The sequence below is a fragment of the Hordeum vulgare genome, chromosome 7H (genome assembly GCF_904849725.1).
Source record: "Hordeum vulgare subsp. vulgare chromosome 7H, MorexV3_pseudomolecules_assembly, whole genome shotgun sequence".
NCBI lineage: Eukaryota > Viridiplantae > Streptophyta > Magnoliopsida > Poales > Poaceae > Hordeum > Hordeum vulgare.
In genome coordinates, this window is record NC_058524.1 from 248815009 (window position 1) to 248841646 (window position 26638).

Here is a 26638-nt window from a genome sequence, read left to right on the forward strand (position 1 = left end):
GAGAAAAGAAACCCACCGGGGTTTCTTATTTAAACCAACACTAGACAAAGAAATAAAAACACAGGCTAAACTAAGATGCTAAAAATAAAGCAAAAAATACCCCTGGTCATAAGGAATTATGACCTATTTGAATAAAATATAAAAGGAATATTTGGAGAAACTAAATATTTACAAAACAGAATATAATCCTCTGTTTTGTGAATATTTGCACCTCACAAACAAAGTTTCAAAAACAACAAAATCACATCCTCACAACCACCACAATACATACTAAAACAAGGGCATTTTCGAAATAGGGATGGGGCAAGTGAATATTGGGTTTGAGATAAATGAGAGGAAGAAGGTTTTGAATCCTATAAGCAACCAACATAGTGCTCTCTACTTTCAAATGCACTACTCCACAACATTCACTTAGCATCACCTATCAACACACATCACCACATCACATGGTATCACAAAGGCACAACCACAAATACATGGAATGATAGTGATGCATGCATGCAAAGAAAAACAAAACAAGTTGACACATGAAATAACACATGCAATATGCTCTCATTGCAATGACAATATGGACCCACATACAAGAAGGTCCCAAATAAAGGCGAGTTACACTCTTGGGGCATTACAATCACAAACAAGCCTTGCAAGCAATGTGACTAAAGAGTTAGCCATGGGATCTTCTATAACGGAACGAGTAATGAGACTTACCAGTAACGAGATTGAAATAGGTATGGAGATACCGACTATCGAATCTCGCACAAGTAACATACCAAAGGACAAAGGGAATGATATACGGGATTAACTAAATCCTTGACATAGAAGTTCAACCGATAAGATCTTCATAGAATATGTAGGATCCAATATGGGCATCCAGGTCCCACTATTGGATATTGACCAGAGAGTGCCTCGGTCAAGCCTACATAGTTCTCGAACCCGCAGGGTCTGCACACTTAAGGTTCGGTGACGTTTTGGTATAGTTGAGTTATTAATGTTGGTAACCAAATGTTGTTCGGAGTCCCGGATGAGATCCCGGACATCATGAGGGTTTCCCGAATGGTCCAAAGATGAAGATTGGTATATAGGAATGTTGCATTTGGCTTCCGAAAATTTTTGGGCATTACTGGTAAAGTACCGGGAGTGACGAATGGGTTCTGGGGTTTTACCGGGAGGGGCTACTCACCCGGGAGAGGACCTAAAATGCCTATGGGTGGCGCATGATCCCTTAGTGGGCTGGTGAGGCCAGCCTAATAACCTATTTTGGCCAAAGGCAAAAATAAAGGAAAAAAAGGAAGGAGGTGGAGAAGTGAGAAGGGAGTCCTCCACCAAACCAAATTGGAGGACTCCTCCCCTTGGCTCGACTGAAGTCGTCTTACTTTCAGTAGGAGGCAAGGCAACACTCCCTCTTGTTCCACCTATATATATACTGGAGGTGAGAGAGGCTTTTGGGACCCCAAGCCATAGTGCAACCCTCTCTCCCTTCTCCACTTCGTGACACCCAGTAGCTAGTTCGGTACGACACGACGAAGCCCTGTGGGAGTAGCTCCACCACAATCACCGCCATGCCGTCCTGCTACCGAAGAATTCAGCTACCTCTTCGTCTCTCTTGCTAGATCAAGAAGGCGGAGATTGTCATCGAGTTGTACGTGTGCTGAACGCAGAGGTGTTGTCCGTTTGGTACTAGATCGGGATGGAGTTCATGAGACGCTTGCGATTTGGATCGCGAAGACGTTTGACTACATCAACCGTGTTTCTTAATGCTTCCCGCTTAGCGATCTACAAGGGTATGTGGGTCCGATCCCCCTCTCGTAGGTGATCATCACCATGATAGGTTTTGCGTGTGCGTAGGAATTTTTTTGTTTCCCATGCTACGTTCCCCAACAAGTACTAACGCCCGTGAAGAAATTCAACTTGTTGGTGGAGGAGGAGTGTCAGCGTTGAAGGGGTCATTTGTCGTTGTCGGGCCGGTAGCAGTGTCGTCAACATCCTCAGCTTCATGATTTGAGAGCGATGAAGAAAATGAACTAGTCACTAGGAGAGGAACTTGAACTTTCTTGAATTTCTTCTTGGGAGGCCACAACCAGTCAAAGTCTTGCTGAAATTCCATATCATTGAGTTCTTTAGGAGTCTTGAGGTGAGACAGAATGACCCATGTGCGATAAAAAATTTCGTGAAGATAGTAGTGATTCTTCCTCACGGTGTTACGCGTTGCAGACATATCATGCACAATGGCACCAAACTGATGCTTTACCCACTTGTGATTGCGATTGAACTTTTGATGAAGACTTAGAAGAAGCTCACGGTCAGTCATCACGCGCGGGGCAGACTCACTAGAAGAACAATTGCTCCCTAAGGTGGTTTTGGTAATTAATCACAACAGATGCATGCTACTTGTAAACTGCGTTGGAGTTTTATCCCCGAAGAGAAGAGGATGATGCAACACAGTAGAGTAAGTATTCACCTCAATTAAGAAACCAAGGTTATCAATCCACTAGGAGAACCAAGCAATACTGGCACCTGCACACATAATGCAAACCTTCACACCCAACGCAGACGAGAGGTTGTTAATCTCTCAGCGGTTGTCGATGTTCTAGGAATGGGGGTACCCAGACCTGCCTGCCTGTGGCCCAAGGCAGGCCCACTTCATCAAGCAAGCACGATTGGGTGTGGGACCACTCAAGGCAAGGCCCTCACGAGGGTCCAAGCCTCGCGAGGAGGAATGGCATCAAGGCCCGCAGGGGGCCTCATCAGGACCCTCCAGAGCGACGGATATTCCGAGGCAAGGCCCAGCCTCAGGTGTCAATGATGATATGTAGGAAGGACATGCGAGAAGCAGACAACAGGGCGGAGCAGTTTCCCCTTTAGTGCAAAGGGGGCAAGGATGTACCGGGGTTCCCAAGGCATCTTCTAAAGGTTTCCCTTCTGGTGCAACAAAGCCATCGCTGCCCGCCAACAGGACAGACGTCATCCCTGGACCCGTCCCTGCTGCGCGGGCAGCCACTTTGCAGGCGAAGACCACCTTTGGGCAGGAGAGCATGTTCCCGTGGTCCCCTTCAAAATTGGCCATTGTGGGATCCCTTCCCACCGAAACGGTAAGGGAAGAGAACCGGGGCCGCCACTATATATAGGGGATCGGTTACTCTGTAGAAGGGAGATTGATTCATTGGCACACCGACACCACACAAAGGCCACCCAGCCTTCGGAGGCCCTCGAACACTGTACCGGTTCATCCACCAACCTCCATGAGAGGCAATCCACCAAAGCAGGAGTAGGCTATTACGCTTCCCAGCGGCCCGAACCTGGGTAAATTGCCGTGTTCTGTGTCTTCCTCACCATCGAGTAAGTTCTCTGCCGTCTGTAGCGAGTAGTGGGTTAGGTGAGGCGAGCCAGCGAGAGATCTTCATACACGCCCCGAGTTCGAATCTTTAGGGTTTTGCGGAACCCGAAATCCGACATTTGGCGCGTCGGGTAGGGGGCATGTCAAGCTTTCCTCCAAGCTCCGCCTTCACCAAGCTTCGCTGCTCCGATGGCTGACGCTCGCCGGGCTCGTGCTGAGTGTCGCGCCACCCGCGTTGCTCAGACGGCGCCTGCAGGCCTAGCCGGCGCACACGTGTCACCATCGCCCGTGGTGAACGCTGCCACGGGCCCTGATGCTCAAGAACAACAAGGTTCCTCATAGCCGGCTACCGATCACCCCACCGGCCGCACCGCCACTCCGTCCCTCGTCCAGGCTTCCGGGTCGGCCTCGCGCGCCCGGCGGGAGATGCTGCACAACCGACGCGCACTTGCCATGTCCACCGAGCTGCTCCGCTACCGACCCACCCCTGACCGCCACGACGACTGGCTCCAGCGCAACGAGGAGCACGTTGCTGATGCCGGTGATTCCGCGGCGCTCTCGTGCTCATTTCGACCCCAATCATCCCTGGCGAACGACGAGGAGCAAGACGCGCCACCCCCACCTCCACGTCCCGAGCCTAGGCAGGAAGCTCGTCCCCGCGATCGACCTTGTGAGCCCAGTGCGAGTCCAGGAGACGAAGTAAGCTATCAGGTGGTTCCACGGCCATGCGCCGACGCACGCGCGCTCCCAGCGCTACAGGTCCCGGGCTGCGAGAGCGCCCCGCTTGAAGCAGACCCGTTGGAGCAACACGACCAGGTCGCCCCAGTGCGCTCTACACCCGTCGGGCCGGTAGGGTGCCTCGCTATCGCCCCTGAGCTCTACCCAACTACATGGCCCTGCAAGTTCAAGCATGACCTACCCCCGCGCTACGACGGCACCCTGGCCCGACCGAGTTCCTGCAACTCTACACGCTGAGCATTAGGGCGGCAGGAGGAGGCGACAAGGTCATGGCGTGTTGTTTCCCCATGGCGCTCAAGGGCGGCGCACTCTCTTGGATCCTCAACCTCCCAAAGGCGTCCATCACCTCCTGGGATGGTCTGCGCGAACGCTTCATCGCCAACTTCCAGGGCACCCTCGACCATGCTCCCATCGTGAATGACCTGCGGTGCATGAAGCAGCAGGAGGGGGAGACCCTGCACAAGTTCATACAACGCTTCACAGTCATGCGCCTCAAGATCCCCAAGGCATCAGACGAGGCCGTCATCTCGGCCTTCTCCGATGAAGGAGGAACTCACCATGAGTGATGAAATGAGCACTGCAATGGAGATGTTCAACCTGGCAAACAAGTGTGCGAGGGCTGAAGAAGGTCGCCTGTCACTCCTCAGGCCTCCGGCGGCGGAACCAGAAGAGAAGAAGACCAAGGCCAAGGAGACAAAGCACAAGGCTCTTGCGGTGCTCGCAGCCGAGCTTGAGACGAAGTATGACCGATGGGGAGAGAGTCCGTAAGGTGGGGGGCCAACGTGCATCTTCCATGGCACCAACGACCATGATACCTCCGAGTGCCAAGAGCTCCGACTAGTCCGTTCCGATCACTTCAGCAGGCGCCCTGGACAGGGTGACAGAGGTCCCGCGCGTGGAGGTGGTCGTAGTGGTGGCCGCTGGGATGACCAGGAGCCGCGTCAGGGGTGGCGTGAACAACCCCATGAAGACCGTTGGCGCGGCCAGCCTCAGGAGGATCGCTGGCACGACCAGGCCGGGGACGACCGCTGGCGTGACAACCCTCAGGAGGGGCAACGACGCGGTCAGCCTCATGAGGCTTTCCCTCGGAGGCTGGGCTACCTCCGCTGCCTCCGCCACCCAGAAGGACTGATGAAGACAGGTAGGGCAATGGGGCTAGGGGCTTCCAGGAGGTCAGGGCGGTAGCCTCCATCCTGGGCGGCGCCCAGACCCCGGCTTCCAACTGCTCCTTCAAGCAGTTCACACGGGAGGTGAATGCCACTCTCCCGAAGTCTGAAGCGATGCACCCCCACAACTGGTCCCAAACCACCATCACCTTCGACCTAAGTGATCAGCTCAGGTGCTCGTTCATGCCGGCAAACTCCCCATGATGTGCACCCCGACCATCAGCAACGTCCTCGTCACCAAGACCCTTATCGAGAGTGGAGCGGGGCTCAACGTCCTCTCGGTCGAGACCTTCGAGAAACTCCAGATGCCGTACGAATAGCTCATGCCAACCAAGCCCTTCTCAGGAGTCATAGAGGGGTCCACCGTGCCCATCGGGCCGGTGCATCTGCCAGTCACCTTCGACGAGCACAAAAATTACCACACCGAGATCATCGTCTTTGAGATCGCGCACATCCACCTGCCGTACGACATGATCCTTGGGTACCCGACTCTCGCTAAGTTCATGGCAGTGACCCACAATGGCTACAACATCCTCAAGATGCCAAGGAGCCGCGGCGTCATCACCATCACCTGCGACAAGAAGGATGCCCTCTGTACACTCGAACGCGCCTACCGCACGGCGGCGGCGGAACACTCAGACGACGAAGAATATGAGCCACCTCGCGAGGACCCACGCAAGAAGAAGAAGCAGCTCCTCCCCACGGAGCGCCCACGGGCTTCGGGCTCCGTACCCCGGGACGGGGTCATGCCTCCCATCGCATAGGAAGGCACGCTCGGCGCCCCCCTTGGGTCAGGGCTGTGGGCTCCCACCGGGGAGGTTCCGAGCCTGACCAGTGAGGCGAGGGTGGTGCTCGAGCACAACCCGAGGCGAGCCCCGACGCGCGTCCGCCCAGCTCACGCGAGTCCATCATCAGAGCAATCTAAGAACTTCGAGAGGCTCAGGCTGTGCGAGGCGAGGACTGCCCTACATCGCCAATCGCAGTTGTCGGCGTTCTGGTAATGGGGGGGGGGTACCCAGACTTGCCTACCTATGGCCGAGGGTTGGCCCACTTCATCAAGAAAACTAACGGGCCTGGCATCACTCAAGGCAAGGCCCTCGTGAGGGGCCAAGCCTCACGAGGAGGAACGACATGAAGACCCACAGGGGGCCTTCGCAGGACCCCTCTTGATCGGCGGATATTCCGAGGCGAGGCCCGGCCTCACGAGTCAAGGATGACGCAAGGGAGGGATAGGCGAGAAGCAGACAACGGGACATCATAGTTTCCCCTTTAGTGCAAAGGAGTAAAGGACGCACCAGACGTTCCCAAGGCATTTCCAAAAGGTTTCCATTCTGGTGCAATAATACCATGGCCAACCGCCGGGAGGACGGACGTCATCCCTGAACCCGCCCCTGCAGCGCTGGCAGCCACTTTGTAGGCGAAGACGAGTTTTGGACAGGGGAAGCATGTTCCCGTGCCCCCTTTGAAATTGGGTGTTGCGGGATCCCTTCCCGCCAAAACGATAAGGGAAGAGGACCGGGTCCACCACTATATATAGAGGTTAGGTTACTTCGTAGAGGGATCCGACTAATTCATTCTCCCGCGGGCACAACACCAAGCCTCCGGAGGCCCTCAAGAACACTGTACTAGTTCATATACCCACCTCCAAGAGAGGCAATCCACCAAAGCAGGAGTAGGGTATTACGCTTATTAGTGGCCCAAACCTGCGTAAACTGCCGTGTTCTGTGTCTTCCTCACCATCAAGTGAGTTCCTTGTCGTGTCCATCGAGTAGCGAGCTAGGCGAGGTTAGGCCGCGAGAGATCTTTGTACACGCCCCTGAGTTTGAATCTTTAGGGTTTTGCGGAGCCCGAAATCCGACATTTGGTGCGCGAGGTAGGGGCGTGTCGAGGTATTCTCCGAGCTTGATCTTCCCTAAGCCCACTGCCACGATGACCGACGCCCAGCAAGCTTCTTCGAGCATCGTCGATCTAGCCTCCAACCGTCATACCACAACAACCACAACATGTACCGGTGTTGTGGTACCAGGCGACCCTGACATCCCTGACGCGCCGCATCAACTTGGCGGACCTCGGCACGCACGACGTGTTGCAGATGGCGGGCGAGATGCTCCTCCAACGACCGACGCAAGGGGGCTTCGACGCCTGGGCAGACCACATCATTGAGCTGATTGCCATTGCCCAGAAGGCCATCCAACCCCACTCTCCTTCAAGGCTGCAGGCGTCGATCGCCGAGGGCTTGCACCTCGTGTCGGTCCCCGGGCCTGCAAGCGACGGAGCTCCTCCTGCGCGGGGCAGGGCCGAGAGGGACGCATCTCATGCTGCCCTCCTCCTCCTTCAAGTCCCGGCGTCCGGCCTCAAGGCGCAACATGACGGAAACCACCACAGGTGCGAAGAGAACGACAGGGCATTCGATGCACACGCCAGCGCACACCGCCAAGACCAGGTCGGTCCCCGACAACCCGGAGCGGCCAGGCGGGAGCACTCCCTCAGGCGCAGGCAACAGGCGACGAAGACGTCGGTGCGAGCATGCTACGGCAACGGAGACACGCCAGGGCACCAAGGGGACAGTCTGCACCGAGCAATACCAGGACCGACCAACAGCGGCAATAGGAACAAACGACTTCGCGTGGAGGCCCATCGCAGGAAGATCTTCAAGCAACACGGTGGGCGGACTCCCCTCCGCCACTGAGAGGGACTGACACCGCCACGCTACTGAATGTCTTTGGAGGTCGATCGAATGCCTACATGGAGCCCTACGTACCAGAGTATGTGATACCACCTGACCCTCTCGAGGAAGAAGAGCCTCAAGCGTCCACCCCGGGCGCCTACTGTCCTCAGGAGTAAGGAGCGCCCAGGAGGCCCCAGCGCCCCCAGGCCACGGGGCGTGGCGCCAGCCGTCACCCCCGTGGAGGAACTGCGAAGAACCAGATTCCCGGCCTCAAGAGGACAAGTCATACGAAGCAACGAGACGCAACTCGCGCGGGCCACCAGTGGGAACCACAGAGCTGGAGCAGGCGTCGAGGGTCGGGCCTCACGAGGCGCCCCTCATACACGTAGAAGCTATGCGAGGTAATTTTTTGGGTTCACTGCTCTAGGGAGTGCCTGCTGACCGCAGGAACTTCAAGTGTTCATGCCATACCCCTGTCCATCATATCATTTACTCATGTCTCTGTAACTTCTGCAGCATCCATTTGGCGACCTGACATCTTGCCTTGCTTGCATCTTCGGGCGATCTACCACCCCCCCGCTCGGGGGCTCCGGCCAGTGCACGACACCCCGTCACGGGACCTGGGGAGGCCTCACGGCTTCCCAGGGCCACAATCAGCGGGACGAGATGGGGGCCGCTTGAGCGTCAAAAGGGGGCTCCTGAGCATCATGCCTCAGGGCCTTACCGGTTGATACGTCTCCAACGTATCTATAGTTTTTGATGGTACCATGCTATTATCTTGTCAACTTTGGATGTTTTGTATGCATGATTATGCTATTTTATATCTTTTTTGGGACTAACCTATTAACTCAGTGCCAAGTGCCAGTTCCTGTTATTTCCGTGTTTTTGACCTTTTTCAGAGGATAATATCAAACGAAGTCCAAAGGGAATAAAACCTCCGAAAAGTTTTTTTTCCAAAACAAAAGATACGCAGGGAGCTTGTGAACCAAGGCAAAGGGTCCCAGGGGAGGCCACAAGCCCCCTAGCCGCGGCCTAAGGGGGGGGGGCGCCTAGCAGGCTTGTGGGCCCCCCGTGGCTCCTTTGCCCTACCTCTTCCGCCTATAAATTCCCTAAAAATCTGAAACCACGGGAGAGAGCCACGAAAATACTTTTCCGCCGCCGCAAGCTTCTGTCTCCGCAAGATACCATCTGGGGACCGCTCTGGTGCCCTACCGGAGGGGGGATTCGGACACGGAGGGATTCTTCATCAACACCATTGCCTCTCCGATGATGCGTGAGTAGTTCACCACACACCTTCGGGTCCATAGCTAGTAGCTAGATGGCTTCTTCTCTCTCTTGGATCTTCAATACAAAGTTCTCCATGATCTTCATGGAGATCTATCCGATGTAATCCTCTTTTGCGGTGTGTTTGTAGAGATCCGATGAATTGTGGATTTATGATCAGATTATCTATGAATGTTATTTGAGTTTCCTGTGATCTCTTATATGCATGATTTCGTATCCTTGTAATTCTCTTCGAGTTGTGGGTTTCGTTTGGCCAACTTGATCTATGATTCTTGCAATGGGAGAAGTGCTTGATTTTGGGTTCATACCGCGCGGTGACCTCACCCAGTGACAGAAGGGGTAGCAAGGCACGCATCATGTTGTTGCCATTAAGGGTAAAAAGATGGGGTTTATATATATTGCATGAATTTATCCCTCTACATCATGTCATCTTGCTTAAGGCGTTACTCGGTTTGTTATGAACTCAATACACTAGATGCATGCTGGATAGCGGTCGATGTGTGGAGTAATAGTAGTAGATGCAGAAAGTATCGGTCTACTTGTCTCGGACGTGATGCCTATATGTATGATCATTGCCTTAGATATCGTCATGACTTTGCACGGTTCTATCAATTACTCGACAATAATTCATTCTCCCACCGTAATATTTGCTATCATGAGAGAAGCCTCTAGTGAACACTATGGCCCCCGGGTCTACTTCACATCATATTTTCAGCTCTACACTTTTACTTTGTTGCACTTTCCACCTTCAGATCTTACCTTGCAATCAATCGTGAAGGGATTGACAACACCTTTGTAGCGTTGGGTGCAAGTTTGTTGTTTTTGCGCAAGTACTTTGGAGACTTGCCTTGATACTCCTACTAGATTGATACCTTGGTTCTCAAACTAAGGGAAATACTTACTGCTACTGTGCTGCATCACCCTTTCCTCTTCAAGGAAAAAACCAACGCAAGCTCAAGAGGTAGCACCGGCCATAAGGCCACCTGCCACCCTTGATATCGTCCACGGACATTCGGTCGTTATCAGGGGTGCCAAGGCTTGACCTCGTAGCTACATCCATTAATTCGGTCACACGCAACGACGGTTGGGAAATGTGCGGGACTGGATCTTGGCGACGCAGAGCCGCTCGAACATTAAAGGGGGCTCCTGAGCATCGCGCCTCAGGAGCCTTACCGGCCACAAAGCCACTTGGCCACCCTGGTGCCGTCCAAGCACATTTGGTCGGTATCAGGGGAGCTAGGGCCTTGCCCCGTGAGGCGCCTCACGGTGGTAGGGAAATGCGCAGGACTGAGACGTGCCGACGTAGAGCAATAGAAAAGCCCTCAACCGGCCTCAGGAGAAGGAGCGTGCAGGACCTGCATCAAGCAGTCACACCTCTGCACCATCCTTCAATCCTCCCGAAGCATACTTCATCCCGTGACATTCTCACGTAATAATGAGCGAAGGCTGTATATGCCCAGGCCCCCCAAGGACGCGGAAGGGGTCCATCCCACGCGTAGTGGAAGCCCTATGCTCAACGCTGGGGGAAAATGGCGGTAATCAACACAGTCCACCAATGAAATCTAGAATCAGGCGCATATGCCTCAGGGGTAGGGACACTCGCGAGGCTCGCGACCTCCTGGATACACCCCCACCGTGACACTCACATAATAACGAGCCGAGGGTGTATACGCCCAGGACCCCCAAGGACGCGGAAGGGGTCCACCCCACGCCTAGTGGAAGCCCTATGCTCCGCGCCGGGAAGGAGACGGAGGCAATCAACTCAGTCCACCAATGACTATGCCCACAGCTGGCAAGGAAACCCACACATTCCACCAATGACTATGCCAGTCTAGGTGCCGGACGCGGCGTTTGCTTGCCTTTTTTCTTGGATTTTGAACTATCTTTCGCCGGACTTAAATCTGTCAATTTTAAAAGTTGATGTTTGAAAAACAAGAAGGGGGGTGGAACTTTCTCTTGCGCTTTCTCGTTTCGTCGGTTTTGAAGACTCTTTTCTGGATGACATTCTCTGAAGAGCTGAACTCTCCGCACCACACCTAGGGTCCAAGGAGCAAAAACAATGACTTGTCGTCCTAGGGGCGAACATTTTCGGCGATCAACCCCCGCTCAGGGGTCTGGATCAAAGCACAATATCACCACAAAGAGTCTCAAGTGGCCTGAGGGCGTCCTGAGGCAATGACCAAAGGAACGTGAAGAGGAATCACTCAAGCGCCAAAGGGAGCTCCTGAGCATCGAGCCTCAGGAGCCTCACCGGACATAGTGCGGGACCAGGGCCCACAAACATGGAGTGCCGAAAGGGTCTCCACCCCATCCTGCATACAAAGTAGGAGCTACTCAGGAGGAGCTACGGAAGGGACCAGCGCAAACCCACGAGCTAAGTACCCCGCAAGCCCAGACGGGGGTCATTTGTTTTCATGCCAAACTAACAATAAATTACAAACGCGCATACTAACAAAGGAATGCAGGGCCTAAGGATTCGGCTACGGCGAAGAACGAGGCCATCGAACAAGTGTGTAGTGACGCGAGAGGTGCCTAGGGAAAACGGGACCTCCTGAGGGCCCTGGCTGTCGATACCCCCGAGCAATGGCTGGGGTAGCGACGGGCCCTAAGCTTCAAAGCCAAGCTGCAACGACCACCAGCGAGAAAGCCATCAATTCAAGAGTGAAAGGGAAAATGACGTACGACAAAGGTAATAATGCGAAAGCTTAATGCACGACAGGGCAGAGTTCTTGATCCAACATCGCAGGAGCAGGTAAACAGAAGCTGGGGGTGCCTAAGGGGAGAGGCCGCCGACGTCGCCCTTGGCACATGCAGGCTCGACGTCGGAGCCCTCCTCCTCGCTGGAGACAGGCGCCCGGACGTACAGCTCCACCAAGACGTCCATGTGCGGGCGGACTTCGTCCCGGAGAAGGCAACGGGACTCAGTGGACGCCGGCTCGATGACGCGCCGGAGGTCGAGCTGTGGGGCAAGGCGGCGCAGGTTGGAGAAGACGAGCGTCAAGGCAAGGCCCCGGAGCTCGCGCGCGTCGGCCGTGCTATCCTCCTTCACACGGGAGTCGCCAGCCTCCGGCATCAACACCACCTTCTGGAAGAAGGCGAGGTAGCCCTCGTCGCTCCTCACGTTTGGCAACGCTGGGGTCTCCCCTAGGAATCGGCGTGTTGTGTCGGCCGCCCGGCCGGCGATGCTCACGAACTGCTTGGCGCGCTCTAACGCCATTGTCCGGGCGTGCGACGCCTCATCCTTGGCAGCCAGGATGGCGTCGGTCGCCTCCTGAACCTGCTTCTGCAGCTCCGCTAGCTCCGCCTTGGCCTCCGCCTCGCCCTGGCAGGCAGCCTCGGCGCTCTCGAGCTGGCCTATAGCCCCTCCACCTCCTCCTGAAGCTCGCCAAGCTTGGCGGAGATTGCACTGGAGAAGACAAGAGATCAACCACCAAGCAACTCACATGATAGTCAAGAAAATAGGCGCATGCGAGGGACTTGTCGGCCAGAGCCCAGCGATGATGGTCGCGCGGAGGCCCCGAGGGCCCTCCGCCGCTGCTCCCGAGGGCGAACGGGGACGCGAACGAAGCCGCGCGCTTCCCCTTGCCAGGTTCACCTCCCGGAGACGCCATGGAAGATAGAGAAATAGAGAGGAGAGGAGGTTTTCTCAATCGAGTGAAAGGAAGAAGGGAGGAAGCTCAAGGTTGGAGTGCCTCCCCCTTGACGGGGGTGGGGCAGTTTTGTAGGCAAACCACGTCTACCAACTGTTGTGGGAGCGCAAGCATCGCGCGCCCCACGGGGGTCGCGAGGTGGGCCAACGGGAGTGCTGCCGCCCATGTCGCTTCACGTGTCTACCGAGAGGTCACATCCGATAGGGCCGTTGGGTGTGGTCAGGCCGCACCGACGCCATTCCATGAGAACAATGATGGCCTGCGCGGTTCTTGGAGAACGTGCCATCGTGGCCTGGCGCACCCTGGACACCTCGAGGAGCGAGAGCGTGACCACATGGCTGCTGGACACGTGCGCTGCCTGGCCCGTGGGCAACTAGGGCCCGCGACGCTTCGGGCCGCCCCAAGGCTTCGCCGAGAAGCCAACCCATGAAAGCCTTGGGCCCGAGGGCTATCGTCGTTGTTCTGGGAATGGGGGTACCTAGACCTGCCTGCCTACGGCCCAGGGTTGGCCCACTTCATCAAGCAAACTAAGGGCCTGGCATCACTCAAGGCAAGGCCCTTGTGAGGGGCCAAGCATCACGAGGAGGAACGACATCAAGACCCGCAGGGGGCCTCCTCAGGACCCCTCCGGAGTGGCGTATATTCCGAGGCGAGGCCCGGCCTCACGAGTGAAGGATGACACAAGGGAAGGACAGGCGAGCAGCAGACAGCAGGGCGGCGCAGTTTCCCCTTTAGTGCAAAGGAGGCAAGGACGTACCAGAGGTTCCCAAGGCATCTCCAAAAGGTTTCCATTATGGTGCAACAAGACCATGGCAGCCTGCCGGTAGGACGGACTTCATGCCTGAACCGGCCCCTACAGCGCTGGCAGCCACTTTGCAGGCAAATACCACTTTTGGACAGGGGAAGCATGTTCCGGTGCCCCCCTTTGAAATTGGCCGTTGTGGGATCCCTTCCCGCCGAAACGATAAGGGAAGAGGACCAGGGCTACCATTATATATAGAGGGTAGGTTACTTCATAGAGGGACCCGACTAATCCATTCTCCCATGGGCACAACACCAAGCCTCCGGAGGCCCTCAAGAACACTGTACTAGTTCATCCACCCACCTCCAAGAGAGGCAATCCACCAAAGCAGGAGTAGGGCATTACACTTCTCAATGGCCCGATCCTGGGTAAATTGCCGTGTTCTGTGTCTTCCTCACCATCAAGTGAGTTCCTTGCCCTATCCATCGAGTAGCGAGCTAGGCGAGGTTCGGCCGAGAGAGATCTTCGTACACACCCCTGAGTTTGAATCTTTAGGGTTTTGCGGAGCCCAAAATCCGACAGCAGTTGCCGTCGTCGGCACGGTCGATCGGCCCCACATCTGTATCGACGCGCTCCCCATCGAAAGAGCTGCGGCTCAAGGCCCCTTCTGGCCCATGTGAGCTGAACATCGGTGAGTGTGCCTGGGCGCTGGCACCCTCATGCCCTTCTGGCTGGGGAACGCAGCTGCCACCTACCAGCGGCTCCAGCGGGCCATGCTCATGCCTTGCGTGCTGGGGCGTGGCGAGGAGGAGGAGGAGATGCTCGGGCCGAGCGAATGTCCCGAGCCTCGGGAGACCGTGGAAGCAGAAGATTGGGCGACGGTGGTGCCCTCGGCCCTTCAACGACATTGCTGCCAGGTGACTTTTTGTTGGCTGCTACCAGGTTACTTTTTGGCTTACTCCATCCGAGGGCGCCCACAGGGCCGCGTGGCCTCGAGGAGTTCATGGCATTCCCCATCCGCCACTTTCATTTAAGCATCCTTCAGTTGTTTCTGTCGCACCCTCTTCGAACCCTAACATTCTACCTTGCTTACGTCTTTGGGCGGCCGACCCCCCGCTTGGGGGCTCCGGTCGAAACTTATCCTTGCATGCCTCCTGAGGTAGCATACACCCTGTCTCACTCCCGAAGAAGAAGTAGTCAGCAGGGTTTACCAATGACCCAAAAGGAATCAGGCGCCTATGCCTCGGGGGTAGGGACACTCACGAGGCCAAAGCGTCCTCGCGACCTCCCAGAAACATCCCCATCGTGACACTCTCACGTAATAACGAGCCCAGGCTGTACACGCCCCCCCCCCCCCCCCCCCCCCCCCGAGGACGCGGAGGGGTCCCTCCCACGCCAAGTGGAAGCCCTATGCTCCGTGCTGGGGAGAAGGCTCGTGGGAATCAGTCCACCAATGACTCGGGGGTAGGGACATTCGCGAGGCCAAAACGCCCTCCCGACCTCCCAGATACACCCCCACCGTGACACTCTCACGTAATAACGACCCGAGGCTGTATATGCCCAGCCCCCCAGGACACGGAGGGGTCCCTCCCAGGCCTAGTGGCAGCCCTACGCTCTGCGCTGGGGAGAAGATGAAGGCAATCAACCTAGTCCACCAATGACTAAGCCCACAACATGCCAGGAAATCAACACAGTGCACCAATGACTAAGCTCACAACTGGCCAGGAAATCAACCCAGTCCACCTACGACTACGCCCACACCCAGTGCCGGGGACAGACAACTGGAGGTACGGAGCCGCTCATACATCAAGGGGGACCCCTGCGTATCACGACTCACGGGCCTAACTGCGTCCGTAGCCCCTTCCCCCTTTGGGATGTCCTGGCTTCCCGTCGGTTCAATCGCCGTGGAGGTACACGCGAGGCAGGCCCTGCCGATACAGAGTGCTATAGGAGTTCGGGAGTCTCAAATCGTCATGCTCTTAGGGAGAACACCGGAGTCACTCGTACGTCAAGGGGGACTCCTGATCATTGCGACTCAAGGGCCTAACTGTGCTCGTAGCCCCTTTCCTCTTGGGGCTGTCCTAGTTTCCGGTCGGTTCAATCACGGTGGAGGTACGTGCAGGGCGGGCCCTGCTGACGCAGAGTGCTGAAGGAGTTCGGGAGTCTAAAGTTGTCGGTTTTTTAGGAGGGACATCGGAGTTGCTCGCACGTCAAGGGGGACCCCTGAGCATCGCGACTGAGGGGCCTAACTACGCTCGTAGCCCCTTCCCCCTTTGGGCCGTCCTCGATTCTGGTTGATCTAATCGCGGCGGAGGTACGCACGGGGCGGGCCCTGCCGACGCAGGATGCTGAAGGTGTTCCGAAGTTTCAAAATCCTCGCCGCGTTCCCCTCATGAGGGCTTCTCGCACGTCAAGGGGGACTCCTGAGCATCGTGACTCAGGAGCCTAACTGTGCCCGTAGCCCCTTCCCTCTTGGGCCGCCCAGACGGTCCAACGACGGCGGAGGAACGCGCGGGACGGTCCCTGTGGACGCAGAGTATCAAACAAACATGAAAGAAACGAGGCGAAGAAACCATTCAAGCAGTCAGCCAGTTATTACAAGCCTCAACAAGTTCTTGAAAACACAAATAAGTTTTACGCCTCCATGAGGCATGATGTGCATTGCAGGGAAAAAATAGGGAGCAAAAATCGGGAGGAGCCGCCGCTGCCGCTCGCTCCATCTTCAGGGGGCTTGTCGTCGGTGTGAGAAGCGTCGTCTTCCTCGTCGTCGGCTTCAGCGGCATCCGGAGATGAAGGACCTGCGACGCGAGAAAATCCCTTCACCAACGCCTCCACGGGGCCCTTCACCGCCTTCGCAGCACTGTGGCGGGCCTCAGTGGGGACCGATAGGATGACGGAGCCAAAGTGAAATACCGGCCTCGAAGAAGAGGTTGCGGTACTCGCTATCCAAGATCTTGTCCACCCGGATGACGATGTCCTCCAACGCCATGGCAAGCTCCGCCGTGAGCACGACGAAGCCACTCTCTGGGGTGGCCAGAGGCTTGTTGAACCCGTCCCGGCAGAGGGTGCGGAGCGCCGTGCGAAGCCTGAGCTCAACATCCGGAAAGCCGACCAGCTCCGTGGCCTTCTTCTTCTCGGCCGCGGTAAGGGCTTCCCCTTTGGCATCGAGAAGGGTCTTCCTCGAGGCGATCTCCTTCTCCTCCTCGTCCAAGCGCGCCTGCTTCACACAAATGCGATTTTCCTCCTGGGACAGATCTTCTTCCCGGGCGGCGAGCTTGGCCATGCGGGCCGCGAGTTCCTCCTCCCGCAGGCGAAGCTGCTCTGTTAGCTTTGCTTGTTCTGCTTGGAAGGCCTTCAGGCGAGCCTCCACCTCTTCGCAGCGTCTGGCAGCTGCCGCGGCTTCCTCCAGCGCCTCCTCGCACGAAGGTCGAGCGGCCTTGGCCTCCTCCTCGCCTTTCACCATCACAACCGCGACCCTGCCCAGGGCAGTGAAGGCCTGGTTCACGATGCCCTGGACGTATACCGGGGTCCTCTGGACCTCCTCCTGAGGAGCCTCTAGTGCTGTCTCAGGCGGTGCCATTGGGGATGCACCGTTACGAGGGACAGGGGGCTACGAAGGTTGCCCGGAGGTTGCGAGCATTGGTGCATCAGCGGGTTGAGGGCCCTCAAGAGCTTGCCCCTCGGGCAACGGCGCCTCCACGACCGCCTTAGGACGCTTCGAGGGCTGATAACTCACAAGTATAGGGGATCGCAACCGTTTTCGAGGGTAGAGTATTCAACCCAAATTTATTGATTCGACTCAAGGGGAAGCGAAAGAATATTCTCAAGTATTAGCAGTTGAGTTGTCAATTCAACCACACCTGAAAGATTTAGTGTCTGCAGAAAAGTATCAGTAGCAAAGTAGTATGATAGCAGCAGTAGCAACAGTAACCAGTAGCAGCAAAGTAACAGCAGTAGCAACAGAGTAACAACAGCAGTAGCAACAGTAGTAGTGGCAAAGTAACGTAGCAAGGACCAGTAGTAAAAGACTCGTAGGCATTGGATCGGTGATGGATGATTATGCCGGATGTGATTCATGATGTAACAGCTATAATACAGAGAGATAAGTAACTAGCTCCCGTTCGTCAATCTAATGTAGGCATGTATTCCGTATGTAGTCATACGTGCTCAGGGAAAATAACTTGCATGACATCTATTGTCCATCCCTCCCGTGGCAGCGGGGTCCTAATGAAAACTACGGGATATTAAGGTTCTCCTTTTAATAAAGAACCGGACCAACGCATTAACACTTGGTGAATACATGAACTCCTCATACTATGGTCATCTCCGGGAGTGGTTCCGGCTATTGTCACTCCGGGGTTGCCGGGTCATAACACATAGTAGGTGACTACAACTTGCAAGATAGGATCTAAAACACACATATATTGGCGACAACATAATAGGTTCATATATGAAATCATGGCACTCTGGCCCTAGTGACAAGCATTAAGCATGGCAAAGTAGTAGCAACATCAATCTCAGAACATAGTGGATACTAGGGATCAATCCCCGTCAAAACTAACTTGATTACATGATAGATCTCATCAAACTCATCACCATCCAGCAAGCCTACGATGAGATTACTCACGAACGGTGAAGAGCATCATGGAATTGGCGATGGAGGAAGGTTGATGATGACGATGGCGACGATCTCCCCTCTCCGGAGCCCAGAACGGACTCCAGATTTGCCCTCCAGATGAAGAACATGAGGTGGTGGCGCCTCCATATCGTAAAACGCGATGAATCCTTCTCTCTCATTTTTTTCCGGGTGAAACGGAATATATAGAGCTGAGATTGGAGGCGGTGGAGCTCTATGGGCCCCACAAGCCTGCCAGGCGCGACCAGGGGGGTGGCCGCGCCTCCTGGGCTTGTGGCCCACTCGCTCACCTCCTCCGGTGGATCTTTGCGCAGGTATTTTTCATTAATTCCAAAAAAATTCTCCGTAAATTTTCAGGTCATTCCGAGAACTTTTATTTCTGCAAAAAACAACACCATGGCAATTCTGCTGAAAACAGCGTTAGTCCGGGTTAGCTCCATTCAAATCATGCAAATTAGAGTCCAAAACAAGGGCAAAAGAGTTCGGAAAAGTAGATACGACGGAGACGTATCAACTCCCCCAAGCTTAAAGCCTTGCTTGTCCTCAAGCAATTCAGTTGACAAACTGAAAGAGACAAAAGAAAAACTTTGACGAACTCTGTTTGATCTTGTTGTTGCAACTATGTCTAACTCATAACCAGAATTTCAGCAAGATCACAAGCAAACCACATAAGCAAATGACATCTAGGTCTCACGATAAACTCATATCAATGGCATAATCAACTAGCGAGCAAATAATAATAAGCCTCAAATGTCAACACTTCAATGAAAACAACATGAAGCAGTACGAACAGGTGGTATCTCGCTAGCTCTTTCTGAGACCGCAAAACATAAGTGCAGAGCACCTTCAAAGACCAAGGGCTGACTAAACATTGTAATTCATGGCAATGAAGATACATGAAAGATAAAAGCAAAGCATAAAAACGACAGAGGTGCTCTCTAATTGGTGCTTTTGTAAGAGGAGGATGACTCAACAGGAACATAAATAGACAGGCCCTTCGCAGAGGGAAGCATTGATTTGCAGAGGTGCCAGAGCTCAAGCTTTGAAAACATAGATAATAATTTTGGGTGGCATGCTTTTCATTGTCAACGCAATGACTAAGAGTTCTCAACATCTTCCACACTACACATGCTATAGGAGGTTCCCAAACAGAAAAGTAAAGTTTTGACTCCCCCACCACCAATCAATCACATTCCACGACTAGCCGAATCCTCGGGTGCCGTCCATACCAACATCAATCCAGGGGAGTTTTGTTTGCAATTATCTTTTAGATTTGAGCATGGAACTGGGAATTCCAATTACCGGCCCCTTTATCATGAATGATAGTGAATAAACACATATCGAGGATAACACGCCTAGCATGAAAGACACTGATAGCCCCCTGTCACCACATGAGCGGTTCGGGCATGCAAAACAGATTATTTCTTGAAGATTTAGAGAGTGGCACATGCAAATTTACTTGGAACGGAAGGTAGATACCGCATATAGGTAGGTATGGTGGACTCATATGGAACAACTTTGGGTTTATGCGAGTGGATGCACAAGCAGTATTCTCGCTTAGTACAAGTGAAGGCTAGCAAAAGACTGGGAAGCGACCAACTAGAGAGTGACAACAGTCATCAAAATGCATTGAGATTAACTAACATTGAGTGCAAGCATGAGTAGGACATAAATCACCATGAACATGAATATCATAGAGGCTATGTTGATTTTGTTTCAACTGCATGCGTGAACATGCGCCAAGTCAAGCCACTTGAATCATTCAAAGGAGGATACCATTCTATCATACTACAACAAAGTCATCTCAACATTCATGTGGGCAACCAAGACAAACCATTATAAGCTCCTAGCTAAGTAAGCATGGCATAGGCAACAATGATCTCTAAGTTGTCATTGCAAACATGTTTCCCTCACAACAAAGCTGAATCAGGCACGATGAGCTAGTCATATTTACAAAAACAAAATAGATCGAGTTCACAACAAAGCTGAATCAGGCACGATGCCTTTCACTTGCACGACCGAACGATGTGAACAATAATAAGAGCGCTCGTGCATTGGACTACACTGGAATCTGCAGGCAAACACAAAGGAGAAGACAAAGTAATATGGCTCTTTAACAGATAAACAGATATGCAGGCGAGAGCCACTAAACATTGTAACCATTATCTTCTACCTTGACCCAAAGAAAAAGAAAACTATTTACACGGGAAAAATCCCAACAAGCAAAAGAAGAACAAGAAAATCTTTTTGGGTTTTCTCAAACTAGACAGATACACGAAAAGAAAACAAGAAAAAGAAACTAGCAAGGATGATACAGTGGCAAAGTGTGAACACTGATGAACAAAGTGAAAGCATAAGCAAGAATGTAAAGTCGGTGAGAAACACGTACTCACCCAAGCTTATGCTTTTGGCCTAAGTTGGTCTACTCCCATGGAGGGAAATAACCAGCCCCGGGATACTCCAGAGTGGACTGAGGATGCCACTGCTGTGTGAGCTCCTCCGGCTCCCACTGATAAACCGGCGTCTGGTACTCGACTGGTGGCTCGGGCACGGGCACCTGTGGTTGGGCTAAGCCCCAATATGCGTAGATGTCCGAGGGCATAATAATGTACCTGCCTGCATGAAGATTGAACAAAGAAGGAGCAGGCAAAGTAATAGTCTCACGAGTACCCTGACTAAATACCAGGTTATAAATCATCCTTCTATTTATATCTCTATCAAGAAAGTCATGGCGAACCATGCTATCATAATCTAGATATCTCTCGGGAAGAAGAATCTCTTCTTCCTCCTCCAGTCTAATAGGTATCTCAAAGTGTCTAGCAAGACGAGTAGCATAGATACCTCCATAGACAATGCCCTTAGAACGGTTCGTGTTTAACCTTTGCGCTACTATAGCGCCCAAGCTATAAGTTTTATCATTATAAAGGGCTTCGCGCAAGACCGGAAGATCTGGGGAACTAAGGGACCCAGCTTTCCCACGACCAATCAAACATTTTCCCACAAAAAGTGAGAAGTACCAAAGCACGGGAAAATGTATGCTAGCAGCTCTAGCGCAAGACACTCCTCTCTCCTCTCCTACAACAATTGTATCGATGAAAGCTTCCAAGTCCCGCGGATGAGGTTCATGAATATCCTTAACGTAAGGTAATTTGCAAACATTGCAAAAATCCTGGAGTGACATGCGCTAGGGGATATCATAAAGTTTGAACTCAACCATAGGAGGATTCTTCCTCGGATAAAAGTTAAAGCTTTGTACGAAGATATTAGTGAGGAGGAAGTATTGCGGACACTTATCTTCAACGAAGGCGGTAAGGTCTGCGTTCTCCACCAAGTAATAAAAGTCCTCATAGATTCCAGCGGCGCGTAAGAACACGTCGCTTGGCCACTCGCACGCTCGAACTTCTGCGACTCGAGGGACCAGATACTTGGGCTTATTATCCCTTCCATCATCCTTGGGGTCACGGCTTGAAGAGCCTCTTAAGAACCTCCTCATCTTTTCCCTTTTCTATCTCTGAAAATTTCTGAAATTTTTAGTGATTCTAAGGAAAAGTGAACAAGGCTCAACGGAACTCGTAGAAACTACTCCCACAAGTGCCTAGAGGCCATATTACGCATCAAAACTACTTGGGGCCAGCTAAAATTAGCATGCAAAGCTCAAGAACATGGTCACCAAGGCAGCAAAAATACGCGAAGTATAAGGCACTAGAGCAAAAACTAATTGGACCAATGGAGGAGTCACTTACCAAGGAGTAATTTCCCGAAAACAGTTCGGAGAATGGTGATTTGAGCAAAGAGATCGAAAATCCCAGCAAGAGGAGCAAGAACACGGGTTTGAGCTGCGAAATGATTTTTTCTGGAGGTAGGAGAACCAGATGAGAGCAAGAATGAGTGGAGGGGGTGCACGTGGGCCCCACAAGCCTGGGTGGCGCGGCCAGGGGGGTTCCCGCGCCTCAAGGGCTTGTGGCCCACTGGTGCAGCCCCCAAACAAGCTCTTTGTCTTAGAATTTTTAAAAAATTCTAGAAAAAATCATACTTGATTTTGAGGACGTTCGGATAAGTTTTATTTTCAGGGTACTTTTCTACCGGACGCTAAAACAGAAAACATGGAAAACTAAACTAAACCTATCATTTTTCTTCTAAGCAACCGAAGGTGAAAGCTTGGAACAAAGGTTTGTGACTCCTCGATTCATCCATCTCATGGTCATCGAAAGAAATCCGTCAGTGGGGTTGATCAAGTCTCTTTGACAAACGTTTTCGAATTGCAAAAGAGAATGGAGACTTTTTGAATAGTTACTAGGTCACCTCAATGGGGATGTGTATCTTCCCAACAAGCAAATCAAACTTCATCTTGACATGAGGAATAGGGCATTCAAAGCTCCCAATAAGAATCTATGAAGTTTTTTCGATAGCATTGATGCAGTGTACTCGATATTGTTTCTTCGGAAAGTGCACCATATGCTCATTACCATTGACATGGAAGGTGACATTGACTTTTTTGCAATCTATAACAGCCCCTGTAGTGTTTAAAAAGGGTCTTCCGACGATGACCGCCCTGGCATCATCCTCGGGAATATCCAAGATAACAAAGTCTGTTAAGATAGTGACATTGGTAACCACAACAAGCACATCCTCGCAAATGCCGATAGGTAAAGCAGTTGATTTGTCGGCCATTTGCAGAGAGATTTCAGTAGGTGTCAACTTATCCAGTTCAAGTCGACGATAAAGAGAGAGAGGCATAACACTAACACCGGCTCCAAGGTCGCATAAAGCAGTTCTAATGTAGTTACCTTTAATGGAGCTAGGTATAGTGGGCACACCGGGATCACCTAGTTTCTTAGGAGTTCCACCCTTGAAGGTATAATTAGCCAGCGTGGTGGAAATCGCAACCTCAGGTATCCTCCTCTTATTAGTCACAATATCCTCATGTACTTAGCATACAGAGACATTTTGAGCATATCTGTCAAACGCATTTGCAGAAAGACAGGCCTGATTATTTCAACGAATCGCTCAAAATCCTCATCATCCTTTTTCTTGGATGGTTTGGGAGGAAAGGGCATAGGTTTCTGAACCCATGGTTCCCTTTCTTTACCATGCTTCCTAGCAGCGAAGTCGTTCTTATCGTATCTCTTATTCTTACCCCTTTCTTGCTATCCGGTGCATTTCAGATTTGTTTCATTCTCGATCCTCCGGAGGCCATCATTTCAGAAGATTTGTTCGTTCTGAGCTTTCAGCTTTCGTCCTCAAATTCTTCTCAGTTGTTGTCTCTTCGTTCGTCTCTCAATTATTTTGATGCCTTGTTCAACTTTTTCTCTCAAGTGGATCATGATCTCTTCATCCTCAAGTATATTCCTTCATTCATGGTTGTCTCATTCATTTCAATTCTTACCGGTGTTTCTTTTAAGATTTCTTCTAGTTTGTGCTCATATCTCTCCTCAATCGTTTTAAGAAGAATAAGTGGTATGCTAAATCCGTTGCATGTCATCAATTAAACTTGATGAAGGATAAGCATAACATAATTCTTATTTTTGTTAATAGTGATTTCAATTCTTCTTCCCGAGTGGCTCATGATATCAATTCTTTTCCCATTTGCTCCAACTTTTCTTTTTCTTTATCCTTGAGGTGGTGTTATAGCATTCTTGTTAGTGGAGGAGTCTCGAAGAGAAGTTGTTTCAAGAATGAGATTTTGAAACCCATCGATTCTATGATCATGAGATATTTCAAGCCATGGTTTCTTAATTGAGCTATGTTGGTTTGAATTCCACCTAAAGCTTTGTCTAAGGATTGTTGCTATTATGGTGTTGCCATTAATCCAAGTTCTCAATATATTCTCTTGGTGTAAGAAGTTTTGCCTTTCTTGTGGCATCCAATCAATCTTTGTCTCCGTTAGTGGCTGCTTGTCACCTCATTATTTTGGGATGGTTTTCGTAAGTCCACTACAAGCTTGTTCTTTTCGTTGTTGGTTTTCCAACCACTCTGTTCAATTCTTCTTGCAAGGCTGCTTCTTAAATTCAATTGTGGTAGTAGTTTTCATTTTTTTCTCCATGCTCTTCTTCCCAGAATCTAGTTTCTATTCTCTTATTCCGAGTTGTGGTGATGTTGCTCTCTTCAATCTATCATCTTCTTCTATCAAGATCATGTCCTCTCCTAGCTGTTCAATTTAGTTAATTTGTTGTGAATCTTGTCAAGTTCTTCCCAGCTTATCGAATTTTTGTCCCCTTTTCCTACCAGAGTGCTGCGAAATATTGTTTCAATTCTTGATTGTTTCTCATTTCATTCTTCATCTCTTTGCAACCTTCAAGATTCATTGGTTTCACTCGTTTATCAAAGAAGCAACTAAGTTTTACCTCTTGCTTCTTCTCCTGCTCTTCCCCTTTCATTCTTGGATCACGGGTCGAGATCCTCTTGTAGTGTAGGAGACTTGTGACAGCCCGACACCTATGCTACTGCAACAAAAGACCTTTCCCGGCAACGGCGCCAGAAATCCTTCTGCTGCTGGCTGTGCCTATAGGGATTTCCTTGGCAAATATGCAAAGGATTCCCCCGTGTCCTTGGAGCCTTGCGTTGGTGTTCCCTTGAAGAGGAAAGGGTGATGTAGCACAGCGGCAGTAAGTATGTCCCTCAGTTTGAGAACCAAGGTATCAATCCAGTAGGAGGATCGTGTCAAGTCACAAGTACCTGCACAAACACAAAGAGCTTGCACCCAACGCTATGAAGGGGTTGTCAATCCCTTATAGATTGTTTGCAAAGTGAGAACTGAATGCAAAAAGTAAACAAAGCAAAGTAAAAGTGAAAGCTGAGATGATAGTTGTGAATAGACCCGGGGGCCATAGTGTTCACTAGTGGCTTCTCTCATGAAAGCAAGTAGACGAAGGGTGAACGAATTACTGTCGAGCAATTGATAGAACCGCGCAAAGTCATGACGTTATCTATGGCAATGATCATATCTATAGGCATCACGTCCAAAACAAGTAGACCGATACTTTCTGCATCTACTACTATTACTCCACACGTCGACCGCTATCCAGCATGCATCTAGTGTATTGAGTTCATAAGAACAAAGTAACACCTTAAGCAAGATGACATGATGTAGATGGACAATCTCAAATCTATGATGAAAGCCCATCTTGTTACCCTTGATGGCAACAACATGATGCGTGCCTTGCTGTCCCTCCTGTCAATGGGAAAGGTCACCGCACGGTATGAACCCAAAACCAAGCACTTCTCCCATTGCAAGAATCATCGATCTAGTTGGCCAAACAAAACCCAAGACTCGGAGAGACTTACAAGGATATCAAATCATGCATATAAGATATCAGCAAAGACTCAAATATAATTCGTAGATAATCTGATCACAAATCCACAATTCATTGGATCTCGACAAACACACCGCCAAGAGGATTACATCGGATAGATCTCCATGAAGATTATGGAGAACTTTGTATTGAAGATCCAAGGGAGAGAAGAAGCCATCTAGCTACTAACTACGGACCCGTAGGTATGAAGTGGACTACTCACGAGTCATTGGAGAGGCAATGATGTTGATGTAGAAGCCCTCCAGCTCCAAAGTCCCCTCCGGCAGGGCACCGAGAAGGGTCTCCAGATGAGATCTTGCGGAAATGGAAGCTTGCGGCGGCGGAAAAGTGGTTTCGTGGACGCCTTGTTTTTTTCTGGGATTTTAGGGAATATATAGGCCAAAGAGCTAGGGTAGGGGAGCTCCAGGGAGGCCACAAGAATGGTGGCCGCGGGCCCCCTGGCCGCGGCCACAGGGCTTGTGGGCTCCATGTGGGCCTCCTGCCTGGGCCCTCAAGTCCCCCGATCTTCTTCTGTTCTGGAAAAAATTATTTCGGGGATTTTATTTCGTTTGGACTCCGTTCCAAAATCAGATCTGAAAAGAGTCAAAAACATAGAAAAAACAGGAACTGGCACTTGGCACTGAATTAATAAGTTAGTCCCAAAAAAGATATAAAAGGTATATAAAACATCCAAAGTTGACAAGATAACAACATGAAACCATCAAAAATTATAGATACGTTTGAGACGTATCAAGCATCCCCAAGCTTAACTCCTGCTCATCCTCGAGTAGGGAAGTGATAAAGAATGAATTTTTAATGCTTTCATGCTACCTAGCATAGATGTCCTTTGTAACTCCTCTTATGTGACGTGAATGTTCAGATCCATTAGATTCAAAACAATAGTTTGCTATTGACGTGGAGACAATAATACTTCAAGCAAACTAGCAAGGTAATCATGAACTTTCAAAATAAGAAGGCCAAAAGAAAGTTATCCCTACAAAATCATATAGTCCGGCTATGCTCTATCATCCTTGCACAACGAATTTAAATCATGCACAACCTCGGTATTGGCCAAGTAATTGTTTTCACACCTTTACTTTCTCAAACCTTTTCAACTCTCATGCAATA